We start from the raw sequence: 13,567 nt of genomic DNA, 5'->3' as shown, positions 1-13,567 counted from the left end.
GCGCATGACAGGGCTCGGAATGGAAGGAGCGCCATTTGACTGCAAAATTGTCTGGAATCAATAGCGGACGCTATGTTGCATTAGGAGAGCCCCTGAGGTGTCTATACAGTGAAGCTCCCCAACATGTGGCCCCATTTTGGAAAATAGACCTTTGAAGGAATTTATCTAGATGTTTGGTGAGTACCCTGAACCCTCAGGTGCTTCACAGAAGTTTATAATGTTGAGCTGTGAAAATAAAAAAATACATTTTTACCACAAAATTGTTATTTCAACCAGGTAGCTTTTTTTTTTTACAAGTGTAAAAGGAAAACATTCAGCATAAAATTTATTGTGCAATTTCTCCTGAGTATGCTGATACCTTATGTGTGATGAAAATCAACTGTTTTGGTGCACAGCAGGGCTCGGAAGGGAAGGAGCGCCATTTGACTGCACAATTGGCTGGAATCATTAGCGGATGCTATGTTGCATTTGGAAAGCCCCTAAGGTGCCTAAACAGTTGAGGTTTCCCACAAGTGACCCCATTCTGGAAACAAGACACCTCAAGGCTTTTATCTAGGTGTATATTGAGCAGTTTGAATCCAAGAGTACTTCACAGAATTTGATAAGCTTAGGTTGCCATATTGAAAATTTTCATTTTTTTCACAATGCTTTAGCATCATATTTCTTACTTTTTCAAGAGGCAACAACAAACCGTGGACCCCACAGGTTGTTATCCAATGTCTTATGAGTGCAGGGATACCCCATATGTGGCCAAAAACCTCTGTTTGGATAAATGGGAGGGTTTGTAATGGAAGGAGCACCATTTGAATTCTGGAAAAGTTGAAATAAATTGCGGGCACCATGTCACATTAGCAGGGCCCCTTAGGTACCTATACAGCAGAAACCCCCCACAAGTGACCCCATTTTGGAAACTGGATTTTATTCAGGAGTATAGTAAGCATTTTGAATCCACAGGTGCTTCACAAAAATGTTGCTGTAGCAACAAATTTATCTAGTACACAGTGTCAGCCTCCTGCAGAGATGTAAGTGTTGTCCACGGGAGAACGCAGCTGCCCATGCCCAGGATTTGGGTTCAGGCTGCTGTGGAGCTCTATGCTACCTGCAGAGAACACTCTTGACTCCGCAGCATAAATTGACATGCTTAGGCTCGGGAAGCTGCACCACAGGTCAGTGTATGCTGCGGAGAAAAGAAGCACATTGGGCATAGAATTTCTAAAAATACTTCCACTGTGCTTCTACTGCACAACGCAGCGCTATGGACGCAGGGAAAACACTCTGCGCCCAAAACGCTGCAAACCCTGATCGTGGGCACACAGCCTAAAATGCTACAATGGATGAATGGATAGATGTCAAACAAATATAACGTCCCACCCCCTGCATATTCTAAGCTGGCGCCCTTTAGTGCCTTTCATGTGGCACTAAAGGGTGCTTAGCCTTGTATTTAGCCCCCCCAAAAATTAATAATTAAAATAAACGACGTGGGGTCCCCCCTATTTTTGATAGCCAGCTATGGTAAAGCAGACAGCTGTAGCCTGCAAACCACAGCTGACAGCTTCACTTTGGCTGGTGATCAATCTGGAGGGCTCCCCAGGCATTTTTTTTTAAAAAAAACAAAAAACAAACAAATGTGGGGTCCCCCCCAAATTAGATCACCAACCAAGGTGAAGCGGACAGCTGGGGTCTGGTATTCTCAGGGTGGGAAGAGCCATGGTTATTGGACTCTTCCCAGCCTAAAAATAGCAATCCGCAGCCGCCCCAGAAGTGGCGCATCCATTAGATGCGCCAATCCTGGCGCTTCGCCCCAGCTCATCCCGCGCCCTGGTGCGGTGGCAAACGGGGTAATATACGGGGTTGATACCAGCTGTAATGTCACCTGGCATCAAACCCTGGGGTTAGTGATGTCACGGCATCTAAACAGATACCAGACATCACTAACCCAGTCAGTAATAGAAAAAAATAAAGACAAAAAAAAAATTTATTTGAAAAAAAACCTCCCCGAAACATTCCTTTTTCACCAATTTATTGAAAATAAATAAATTTCGGTCGCTGTAATCTATTTTGGAGGTCCCTCGACGACTCTGGACCTTCTAGAATATGGGGGGCACGTTCAGGGAACGTATCCCCCATTTTCTGGAAGAGCAAGCTCTCCATGAGCAGTGTGGGTGCAGTAATCTGAGAATACTGCACTCACACTGCCCCAGTCCAACCTAGGGCAGAGTGACCTGCAGTAACCTCATTCCAGAATATGAGGGGCACGCTCACAGAACGTACCCCCCATTTTCTAGAACAGCAGGCTCTCCATGTGAGGAGTGTGGCTGTAGATTACTGCACTCACTCTCCCCCGGTCCACAGTGCAGCAGCGAGGTCAGCGTCCCTGCTTGCAAGGATCCAGCTGACAGCCGCTGTCTGCGCATGCGCCGCCAGCTTTCTAGGAGGTGGAGTGATCGCGGGGACGGAGCAGAAGCCAGGTACCGGGGGCTGACGGGGCCTGACCGGGGGCTGACCGGGGGCTGACCGGGGGACCTGGGGACGACTTTTCTGTTGCATGTGACGTGTCACATGCGGCAGAAAGAGCAGGATGAATGCGGCCGCGCGCTACTGTGCGCTGCGCGCCGCAAACTTGCATGCTCCGGAGGGGGGAAGAGGGAGTGCTCTAGAGAACTGGAGGGGCTCCGGTGGACCAGAGGGCTCCAGTGGATTGGAGGAGGGGTCAGGGGGGGGACATGTCCCTCCGATCTGAAATGTTTGATCATTTCAGATCGGAGGGAAATGAATGCAGAGCCGGCGGCGGCAGTTTTCTGTGCACTTCGGCGCCATTTTGACTGTTCCGGAGGGGGGGTAGGGGTGGGGTGGGACTCTCCGGTACCGGGGGCTTCGGGGGCACTAGGGGTTTATATTTCTTTCTCATCTGACATGTTTGATCACGTCAGATGAAAAAGAAATCAGTTTTACCGGTCATTTCTTTTTTTTCATGTGTTCGTCGGTATACGGTGTATACCGGCAATCACATTATCGGGGTAAAAAAAAAACACCCTGATTCATAATCTGTGGGGTCTCAGCTACCCCCGGTAGCTGAAACCCCTGAGATTTTCAGTCGCTGGGGGGCGCTACAGGGTTTTTTCGGGCCGCCGCTTTAAAGCGGCAAAACAGAATAAGTACCCTGTTTTGCCGCCGCTTTAAGTCGTACGGCCGTCGTTATGAGGTTAATACCCCTTTAAGCTCTAAGGAAGACACAGGAATAACAAACAGAAAGTAAACAAATTATCTCCAGATGACTCAGGGAGTGGAACTGCAATAAAAACAAAGTTTCTCCAGATGTATACAAGCCGACTGCTTGCACTGAAGATTTGTTAAGGGTATTAGACCTATCATCAGCACAGTGTTAAGGTACCGTCACACTAAGCGACGTTCCAGCGATCCCACCAGCAACCTGACCTGGCAAGGATCTCTGGAGCGTCGCTACACGGGTTGCTGGTGAGCTGTCACACAGGCAGATCTCACCAGCAACCAGTGACCAGCCACCAGCCAGCAGCGACGCATGGAAGCGATGCTGCGCTTGGTAACTAAGGTAAATATTGGGTAACCAACCCGATATTTACCTTGGTTACCAGCGCACACCGCTTAGCGCTGGCTTCCTGCACTCCTCGCCAGAGTACACATCGGGTTAATTACCCGATGTGTAGTCTGGCTATGTGTGCAGGGAGCAGGGAGCCGGCACTCGCCGCGTGAGAGCGGCGGACGCTGGTAACGAAGGTGAATATCGGGTAACCAAGGAAAGGGCTCCTTGGTTACCCGATATTTACATTGGTTACCAGCGTCCACAGAAGCTGGCTCCCTGCTCACTGCACATTCAGTTGTTGCTCTGTCGCTGTCACACACAGCGATTTGTGCTTCACAGCGGGAGAGCAACAACTAAAAAATGGTCCAGGACATTCAGCAACAACCAGCGATCTCACAGCAGGGGCCAGGTTGTTGCTGGATGTCACACACAACAACATCGCTAGCAACATCGCTGTTACGTCACAAAAGTCGTGCCTCAGCAGCGATGTTGCTAGCGATGTTGCTTAGTGTGACGGTACCTTAAGGGGAAATGAAAGTATATAAAGACACCAAGGGAAGTGCTGATGAAAAACAGGTGAAAGTTGAGGAACTCTGCAGGGTTTTAAAGATAAAGGGATGAAAAACAAGCACAGGAGATACATAGGATACCAAATACACTTAACAGGAATATTAGAAGGTCAGGGAGCAGATTGCGCAGCCAAACACTGTGATCTTCTATAGCTGGACACTACAAGACTGTCTGTCACCCATGACACACTTGTGACCCCTGTGCTAGAGGCAAGAGTTGACAGTCATGTGAGCACAAGTATGCGATTTGTATACTTTTGGCCACATTCCGACTAGACTTGTCTGGTCTCGCTCAATTCATTGTCATTGAGTAAGGTCTTGCATGTATAGACAGCATGTGACTGCATGTATGTATGTATGGATGGGTGTGGTTTCGTGACTTTCCACTCTCATCATTGGCACCATAGAATCCTGACAGTATGCGTGTTGAGAATTCAGAAGACTGCAGTCACATAGATTGAATGCAGACTCATCACAAACTTGGACAACTTCTTTAATGCGCCTAATTTAGAACATAGTAACCCGTATGGTCTGCAGTCTGATAATTATTGATAACTCCCAGTATGTCCTTATAATTGTTAAGGATGTACTGGGAGTTGTAAGTTCATGTGACACATGTATGAGTGACTAACCTGACAAAACAATAGATGTAGGATATACTGCTGGTGGTTCTAGTGATGTATTCCTGTACTGATGAGGGTTTTAATGCTGTGCTTCTGAACTGATAAGAGTATGGAAGTATGTCTGTGCTGCTGGTGGATCTGGTGATGAATTACTGAACTACTGATGATGAATTTCTGTATTGATGGTGGTTCTAGTGATGAATTTCTGTACTGCTAGGGGTTCTGGTATATATTTCTGTACTGATGAGGGTTGTGATGCTGTGTTTCTGGTGATGTATTTCTGTACTGATGGGGGTTCTAGTTATGTATTTTTCTACTTTTGGTGATGTATTCCTGTGCTGGTATTTGTTCTGATCATGTACATATGTAACAATTAATAACTTGTAAGATTACGTGAAACATAGCTATGTTAATAAATTATTATGGCGTCTGACAAGTTAATAGTGTGCCTCCTCCGCATAATGTCCCCTCCTTGCTGTGACCTCACACTGTCCCCCCATGCTTCACCCTCTCCATACCACCACCACCACACTATTCAGTCTCCATTCTGTGCCCCCTCACATTTTTCTCATCCCACACGGTCTCCTACCTCTGTGCCCATCCCCCCTCACTTCTCATACTGTGTCTGGATACATTTCCCCTCTGTGCCCATCCCCCCTTACTTCTCATACTGTGTCTGGATACATTTCCCCTCACATCTCATATGGAGCCTACATACATTCCCCTTAAGGGCCATTTACACGCTGCGACATTGCTAACGATATATCGTCGGGGTCACTGTGTTTGTGACGCACATCCGGCATCGTTAGCGACATTGCAGCGTGTAACACCTATGTGCGACCTTAAACGATCGCAAAAGAGGCAAATATTGTTGGTCTGTGTGACGTCGTTCATTTACCATAAATCATTGTCTGGTCAGTAGCGAGGTTGTTTGTCGTTCCTGCGGCAGCACACATCGCTATGTGTGACACCGCAGGAATGAGGAACAACCTCATACCTGCGGCCACCCGCAATGAGGAAGGAAGAAGGTGGGCGGGATGTTCGTCCCGCTCATCTCCGCCCCTCTGCATCTAATGGACGGCTGCCGTGTGACGTCGCTGTGACGCTGCACGAACCGCCCCCTTAGAAAGGAGGCAGTTCGCCGGCCACGGTGACGTCGCAGGGAAGGTAAGTCCGTGTGATGGGTGTTAGCGATGTTGTGCGCCACGGGCAGAGATTTGCCCGTGGCTCACAATAGACAGGGGCGGGTATGCGAGATCGCAGAGTGTAAAGCACCCTTTAGTCCTCATACTGTGTCTGCACACATCCCCACTCATTACCTATACTGTATCCGCATACATTCCCCCCTCACCCTTCATACTATGTTTACATACATTCCCCCTTCAGTCTTCATATTTTGTCAGCACTAATGCTGCCCCCACATGTCCCATACTGTGTCTGTATACATGAGCCCCACCCTCTCTTCTCACACTTGTTCCTTAAGTTCCCCCTTCCCCTAATTACAATAAATCTTTTATGAGTTCAGCTCCCCTGGAGCACTTACCACGAACAATGTCAGCTGCTTCTCCAGCACTAAGGAGTGACATCAGCTGTGTGATCAGTCGACCTGATCATGCTGCTAACGTCGCCCTGACCCAGAAGGGCTAGTGGTTAGGGCTTCAATTGTAACAAAAGCCAAAAAATACTTATCAGCCACCACCACCATCTGCAATTCCTGGTATAGAGAAAGGGATGCACGGATCAGAGTCCAGCTGGTCACCAGAAGAAGCAATCAGAAAAAATCCAAGAAAAATCCAGTAATCCCAAAGGATAAAAAATTCCAAAACTTTATTTCACATTTTAAAATTCCATGGTTAAGACTCCATTAAAAAGGAAACAGATGACGCGTTTTGGATCCAACAGATGCTTACTCAAATCTGAGGATTTTTTTGGGGGGCAGCAATTGTATTTGCGTCTGAAAGATGCAAGTACAATTAATTAGTACTGGGAGCTAGTGCACTGTACCTTTTATGAGCTGGCTGGCAGCTTGCCATGCGGCTCAGAGAGTGGCCAACTCCAATTACGGGGCCGGGGACCTTGGACCAGTGCATCAGGTATCCCCAGGTATCCCAACAGCGCCCCCCAGGCCGGCTGTGTCCGGGTCACATGCCACACCTGCTTCCCTGCATTTGCCTCTGTTTTAGGGTTATTGTTGTGCGATAAGGTGAAATTCCTCTTCATCTTCAGCTTTTAAGCACAGGACTTAAAGGGGTGGTTCACCCATATTTTTTATTGTCTAGATCGATATTATATTGAGAAACAATGTTTCTCTCAAATACCTTATGTTGTCAATAGTGCCTGTGAGAGGCGCTATTGCAGACCGCTGCTCCCCGTCCAGTGTCGTACCCGTCCAATGCTGCCACGTCACATCCGTGCGGCCGGCTGCGTTCTGAGCCCATCTTCTCCCTGCTCCTCCTCCCTCCTCCCTCACAGCACGTCTCTTGCTTGCAGCGTTCTGCGAGGAGGGAGGGGGGGAGCAGGAGATGTGCCGTGCTAGGAGGGAGGAGGGAGGAGGGAACGGGGAGGAGGGAGGAGGGAAGGGGGGAGTAGGGAAGGGGGAGCAGGAGACGCGTCGTGCTGTGCTAGGAGGGAGGAGGGAGGAGGAGGGGGGAGCAAATGGGCTGTGACAGCAGGGAAACACCGCTCACAGCTCAGAGTCTGGAAGACTGTAGCCGGCCGCACGGATGTGACGTGGCAGCATTGGACGGGTACGTCACTGGACGGGGAGCAGCGGTCTGCAATAGCGCCTCTCACAGGCACTACTGACAACATAAGGTATTTGAGAGAAACATTGTTTCTCAATATAATATCGATCTAGACAATAAAAAATATGGGTGAACCACCCCTTTAAGGTTTTATTGTAAAATTTATTGACATTTGGAACTGTTAATAATTCCCTCCACTTTCAATAAAGCCCCAGTTTGAACTGCTGAAGAACAGCACCAACACATAATTCTGCCTCCACCATGCTTCACTGTTGGTATGTTGTTTTATAGTGATGCATAGTATTGGCTTTGCACTAAACATACCTATAGGAATTATGGCCAAAAATTATACCTTAGTCTCATCAGACTATAACACATTTTCCCACATGCTTTTAGCACATGTGATGTACGTTTTGGCAAAATATAATCCAGCTTGGATGTTTTTCTTTGTAAGAAAAGGCTTCTGTCTTGCCACTGCACTCTTTCTGCAGGCCAGATGTGATATTGTTTTCATATGCAGTACAGAAGTAGTACTTGCCTGACATTACTGCAGCTCTTTTAATGTAGCTGTAGGCTTTTTGGCAGCCTCTGAGACCCATGTTTTTTTCCAATTTCTTAATATTTTATCAGTTTTTGAAAGACATACAGTTTTGTTGTGCCAAATGTTAAACCACATCTTAATACCATCTTCACAGTGTTCCATGATATATTTAATGTACTGGAAATATTTTTGGACCCTTCTCCTGACTGAGAACTTTCAAAAATGAAATCCTTTTGCTGTATTGGAAGCTGTTTACAGACCATGTCTTTAGCTGTAAAATTCAACTAATTGTTTACAGAACAGACTGGTGAAGAAATCATATGGTTGGGTACCATACTGTATTGGGGCATTGGGGCACCATGGAGGCAGCAGTCTGTATTTGAGGCATCACATTATGTTGGGGGGGGGGGGCACAGTGGGAGTATCATATTGTATTGGGGTTTACTGGTAGCATCATATTGTATTTGGGATACTGTGAGGATATCATATGCTATTAAGAGCACTGTGGGGGCATCAAATGGCATTGAGGGCTCTGTGGGAGAATCCTACTTTATTGGAGCACTCCGCAACCATATTACTGTATTGGGGGGTGGCGCTGTTGGGGCATCACAATGAGTGTGAAAGGCACAGTATATGCAATACACTGAGTGGGAAAATAAACTGTATGAAAACTCAACATTATGATTAAGGCCTGACTAGGCTATGTTCACACATGGTAGATATGTGACAGAAATTACTGCAATTATCATATAAATATTGTTACAACTTGGAGGTAAATGAACTTATGTGATTGCCATCTTTTTAGTAATATGGTTTGCACACCAGGAATTGTGCTCCCATAAAGAGGATATCCATTCAAAGTATCCTCAGACAGCTTTATTCTGCTTCCCAGAAGGAAAATTGGATTTCAAATCAGAGTCTCAACAGAAATTCTAATTTCCAAAACACACTTGTTCCGCTTAGACGGAATAAAGTGTACATTTCTTAAGAAATGCACGTGTCTGGGAGGAATGTCTTTCCATCAAAGGAGACAAATTGCAATTATTATATGTAATAAAAAAAATGGTATTGTGATCCCGTGTCAGCCAGAATAATCTATAGTATGTAAATACCTTTCTGTAAAAAATGACATATATTCTAGGAGTGACAACTTTATTGTCTAATAAGAAAATTATATTTACAGTCTTTTAGAGCACAAAGGCTCCTTCATCACCAAAATTGCCTTGTTCTGCCACAATTAGAGAAAATCATTCTATGGTTACAGTATGTACAGCGAAAATGGCAGCACTTCAGACATGAGATAGTGAAGAAAACTGTGGTCTTTATTCACCCATGAACAGTAAGTGCGGCATTCTTCAAAATATGAGCCTTTCTCAAGTCATATCTTTCTATCTCCTGAATTTTTTTTTAATAATTTACATATCTCTATTCCAGCTGCTATACATCAGTAGAAAGTAAAAATACACAATTTCAGCTGCTCCCCTAATCTGCCCCATAATGAAAGACTAAGCCTAAGACACACGGCATGAAAATTGGAGTGAGTAGAATGCGATAAAACATCGCTTTCCACTCGGACCAATATTAGCCTGTGTGTCAGCACCCATGAGCGATTATTTTTTAAGTCCTAACCGGACTGAGAAAATAGTCGCAGCATGCTGCGCATGTAATGCGATCCTTGTTTCTTTCCCACCCATTCAAGTCTATGGGGCGAGAAAAAAATCAATCGCACTGCACTCGCATTACACCGGTGTACCAGAGAAGGAGATAAATCCCTCCCTCCCCTCCTCAGTGCCGGCCTGCCCCTCCTCAGGGCTGGCCCGCCCTTCCTCACAGCCGGCCCGCCCCCCGCAGCTGAGGTCCGATAGTAAGATCGGACCTCTGTCGCAGAGACACTCGCATGACACTCGGCTCCCGCTGTGTTGCCAGCGTGAGCCGAATGTCATGCGAGGATCGCAGTAGTCTCCTGTGTGGCCCCGACCTTAGCCTTCAAGTTTTGCAGATCCACACATTTAGAAAAAAATCAGTTAGCTTCAATTCAGCATTCACAAACTCTCTTAGAAAGAGCTTGTAAGTGCTGCATTTCATAGGACTTTGGCCACCATTGAAGCACTTTTGCAATTTTAACCATTTATGAGGATGAGACAACCTCTTTAAATGAGTGAAGGGCATTACTTTGTTTATTTTAGCCTGTGATTTTTTTCTCTCATGGTTTTATTCAGGGTCAGGGAGGGTAATTTTAGCTTCTGTGTTGGTATGAGTAAGAATTAGATTTTTTGTTGTACAGGTATGCATTTGCTCAGGGGCGTAACTACCACGGTCGCAGAGGTCGCGACTGCGACCGGGCACGGCAGCTTTTAGGGGCCCGCTCTGCAGATCAGCAAGCAGCTCTTTTCTGTGAGAGGAGCTGTGCTGATGTGGCGCAGACCACGCGGCCGCTGTATGACCCGGTGCCTCCGCCGCTGACAGTGGGCACCCCTACCCGTTGTCAGCAGCGGCGGCGGCACCGGGCCCCCCTCCCCGTCATCACACACAGCAACACTGAAGAAGCGTGAAATGGCCCGTGCAGCTCCACGCTCCTTCATTCTCCCTCTGTGCCTGCGCGGTGACGTCACTCCTGTGCGTCCGCTGTGCTCAGAGCGCAGGGCGGGAGGACGCCAACCACAGCTGCAGGGGAACGGAGGAGAGATGACGGAGCAGCGGAGAACGAGGACACGTGAGGATAGCAGCGGAGGAACGAGGAGAGCGTTAAAATCTTACTTGTTTTTTGTTTTTGTTTGTTTGTTTATTTTTAAATCAGTGCATACCTGAGGGCCGGGGGAGCATGGGGGAGCTGCCAGCAGTATACATGGAGCATGGGAAGGCTGCCAGCAGTATACAGGGAGCATGGGGGAGCTGCCAGCAGTATACATGGAGCATGGGGAGCTGCCAGCAGTATACATGGAGCATGGGGAGCTGCCAGCAGTATACATGGAGCATGGGGGGCTGCCAGCAGTATACATGGAGCATGGGGGAGCTGCCAGCAGTATACATGGAGCATGGGGGAGCTGCCAGCAGTATACATGGAGCATGGGGGGCTGCCAGCAGTATACATGGAGCATGGGGGGCTATTAGCAGTATACATGGAGCTTGGGGGAGCTGCCAGCAGTATACATGGAGCATGGGGGAGATGCCAGCAGTATATATGGAGCATGGGGGGGCTGCCAGCAGTATACAGGGAGCATGGGGGAGCTGCTAGCAGTATACATGAAGCATGGGGGGCTGCCAGCAGTATACATGGAGCATGGGGGGGCTGCCAGCATTATACATGGAGCATGGGGGAGCTGCCAGCAGTATACAGGGAGCATGGGGAAGCTGCTAGCAGTATACATGAAGCATGGGGGGCTGCCAGCAGTATACATGGAGCATGGGGGGTGCCAGCATTATACATGGAAATACGAAATAACGTTTGGAACTCCATTCTATGTCTGAACTGGGTGCAAAAACCTAAAAAAACATCACTATGGGGAGATAAGGTATGCACACCAGTGACTATGTAAGGGGAATACATGGAATAGCAGAAACTGCTGTGTGAATACTGACATGAAAAATTCAATAGCTATATGTAAGAATGAAATGTGAAAAATGGAATCTGCATTACTGCCATGAATATATGAATAAAGAGAAATTTAGCTACTGAATTGATCAATGCAATAGAGCCCCAACACTACGCCAAAGTATTTCTCTACGTTGGGGTCCCTAGCTTGTGTGTGTCCTCTCATGCAGTTAAAAAACTTACCGTGTATGGGAAGCTGAGACCCAGGCTATATATACGATGTGGATTGGCAATAGGTGTGTATGGGGAGGGTTCACAAACGAAAAACTACTAACAAATACGAAATAACGTTTGGAACTCCATTCTATGTCGGAACTGGGTGCAAAAACCTAAAAAAACATCACTATGGGGAGATAAGGTATGCACACCAGTGACTATGTAAGGGGAATACATGGAATAGCAGAAACTGCTGTGTGAATACTGACATGAAAAATTCAATAGCTATATGTAAGAATGAAATGTGAAAAATGGAATCTGCATTACTGCCATGAATATATGAATAAAGAGAAATTTAGCTACTGAATTGATCAATGCAATAGAGCCCCAACACTACGCCAAAGTATTTCTCTACGTTGGGCAGTAATGCAGATTCCATTTTTCACATTTTCACTCTTACATATAGCTATTGGATTTTTCAAGTCAGTATTCACACAGCAGTTTCTGCTATTCCATGTATTCCCCTTACATAGTCACTGGTGTGCATACCTTATCTCCCCATAGTGATGTTTTTTGGAGCATGGGGGAGCTGTTAGCAGCATACATGGAGCATGGGAGAGCTGCCAGCAGTATACAGGGAGCATGGAGAGGCTGTCAGCAGTATACAGGGAGCATGGTGGGCTTGCATTATACATGGAGCATGGGCGGCTGGCTGCATTATACATGGAACAGGGGGGCTGGCTGCATCATACATGGAGGCCTGGGGTGAATTATAATATATGGAGGGACTATGGGGCGCAGTATAATATATGGAGTACTATGGGGTGAATTATAATACATGGAGAATTATGGGAAATGCTTTATTATACAAGGAGGACTATGGTGCATTATAATACATGGAGGACTGTGGTGCAGTATAATATATGGAGAACTAGGGGAAATGCATTATAATACATGGAGGACTATGGAGCTGCATTCTAATATATGAAGGGTTATGTGGGACCCTTTGTACTATAAAGGCTATGTGGGGGCCATTATAGTATTTGGAGAACAATATACAAGGGGGGACAAAGATACAAGCAGGGGATGGCAACGTTTTGTGCTGAGGGAAAAGTGCTCTTTCTCTCAGCACCCAGCTTTCCCATACTCTGCTATACATCTCTCAGCACCCAGCTTTCCCATACTCTGATTTGCATATAGCAGAGCATGGGGAAGCTGGGTGCCAATGACAAGATGGATATCAGAACATAGGGAAGCTGGGTTCTGAGGGTAAGAGCCAAGTGTCAGCATCATTATCCCATACCCCAAGTGTTGGTGTACGTAGAGGGGGGCCCAGGTCCGAACTTTGCATGGGGGCCCATCAAACTCTAGTTACGCCACTGCATTTGCTTGTTATGATTGTATGAGTAAACCGCATGCTTTAGCCATGAATCTTTTTCATTTTAACATGAGGAAAAATAAAATCATTGAAGAATTAAGGCAAAGAAAAATAATATAGTTCACGAAGGAACATCCACTCATAAAATGGTACTGGCAAGACTAAAGTATGTCTTAATCCTCTGTAAAACGTTATTTGGATTCCTCCTCACTGAAATAATAATGGTCAGATGGGCTTTTGATCTCCGAGACATAACAGTAATTCACTCCAGTGGTTATGAACTCATGAATTGGCAGGGGTTTGCTACACTCATTCTTTAACGGATATATTTATCTAGCAAACTCCTAAGGCTAATACAACTGAAGTTCATTTCAATGTGGAGTTTCTTACAATATGAAAAATTTA

This window comes from Anomaloglossus baeobatrachus, chromosome 3 (assembly GCF_048569485.1).
Source record: "Anomaloglossus baeobatrachus isolate aAnoBae1 chromosome 3, aAnoBae1.hap1, whole genome shotgun sequence".
In the NCBI taxonomy this organism is placed as follows: Eukaryota; Metazoa; Chordata; class Amphibia; order Anura; family Aromobatidae; genus Anomaloglossus; species Anomaloglossus baeobatrachus.
This window is presented reverse-complemented; position numbering follows the sequence as displayed.